Genomic DNA, 1881 nt, shown 5'->3' on the forward strand with positions numbered 1-1881 from the left:
ACTCGCTATAAACTCCCTTGCCTTTATCATCTGGCTTATGTGTGGAGGTATTAGGTCCAGTTCGAGATTGAGACTGGGGTTGACTAAGTGGGGACTTAGCAGTGGTGGACTTATTGGTGTTATTCCCATAGTCGGTGCGCCTAGTGAAAGAAGAGCCTTGTGATCGATCTAAATCTTGGACAAGTTGATAGGCTTGCTCTAGAGTGGAGATGTCTCGCACAAAGAGTTCACGCCTAAGATCTTCCCTAAGTCCTGAGCGAAATCTAGACAATACTACAATGTCAGATTCACTCTCACCACACCTAACCAGAAATTCATCAAATTTGGTGATGTACTCCGATACTGGTCGATTGCCTTGTGTCAAGCGCTACCATTGATCGAGCAAGCGTTGCTTATACGACACAGGCAAATATTTTTCTTGGAGTTTCAATTTCATCTCATCCCAAGTCTGTATGGGCTCTTGTCTCCTAAGAATCATCAGCTTCTCAACGTTAGACCAATATTGCCTAGCCTGACCCACTAGCTTCATTTTGGCAAATCGAATTCGTCTCTCATCGGACATTTTATACCAACCAAAATAGTGGTCCATGTCCGACATCCAATCGATAAAAACCTGAGGATCTAACTGGCCTTCGAAAGTGGGTGCCTCTAGTTTTACGTACTTCAGATGCATCTCATCTGGGTCAAAAGGTGAATTGTCCCTAGGTGGGCGATTTCCAAAACGATTGGCGTGAGGATCTATGTATTCATGAGGTTGATGGGGATAATCCCTAGGTGGGCGATTTCCAAAACGATTGGCGTGAGGATCTATGTATTCATGAGGTTGATGGGGATAATGTTCGGTTCTAGATCCGCCTTCTTCATCACGTTCACGGGGCCTATCCGTCACTCGGTTTAAACGTTCCCTCGTCTCTCTCAAATCTTGTTCCACAATGTCGAATCGTGCAGTTAAGGCTTCTATAGCTTTTGTAAGGCTTGTAAGGTTGGGATCCATCTCGGAATTAGGATCTGGTGGAGAATACTGTGTTCCACTACGGGTGCGCATGCAACAGATTGGTTTCTAGATGCAATCTAGATGATCTTAATAATCACGATGCAATGAATTGCTAACTAATTTTGCCTAAATGCAATCTATCAAAATGCAAAATCAATGCTAACACCTAACATGATGCTAAATGATAATGTGGAATACGATAGAAAATGAGAAATCAATAAGGAGACCAATTCGCAATGTTCAATACGCTATCCAACGGTTTGTTACAACTTAGAACATCAATTATTTAACTTGTGATAATTATATCGACAACAAAATTCATGCTGATAATATTGAGCCGTAAGATTGCAACAGTATAATTAATCAATCATGCTGATAATATTGAGCCGTAAGATTGCAACAAGATAATTAATCAAGCTAGATTTGGAAAAGTTCTAATTTAAAATCGAGATCTAGCACCAATAAAGGTAGAACAGATTCACACGCTCACAAGTTTAGTGGACAGCCAACAATATTGATAGCACGTAAGATGAACCAGTCTAAAAAGCGATTGCAGCAATTTCCAGATTAATTAGAAAGACGTAGAATCGATGATATTAGAATTACCTTAATGAAGATTCACTAACAAACCTCTGAATGATGGTGCTGCAGGCTGGTAGAGATCTGAGGCGAGCTGGACAATGGCGTGTGCGGTGACTGTGAAGGCTCCGTTGAAGAGGGCAGCGACGATGAAGAAGTCGGATGGTCGACAAGGAGGAAGTCGACGGGATCTGGCTGTTGTCGGCGTCGATTGGACGGAAACAGGAGGGCGAGGCGGTCGTCGCGGCGAAACTGAAGGACCAGCGAGAGGGGGCTGGTTGTCGTCGACGATGAGGGGCGGCTGTTGA

This window comes from Asparagus officinalis, chromosome 9 (assembly GCF_001876935.1).
Source record: "Asparagus officinalis chromosome 9, Aspof.V1, whole genome shotgun sequence".
NCBI lineage: Eukaryota > Viridiplantae > Streptophyta > Magnoliopsida > Asparagales > Asparagaceae > Asparagus > Asparagus officinalis.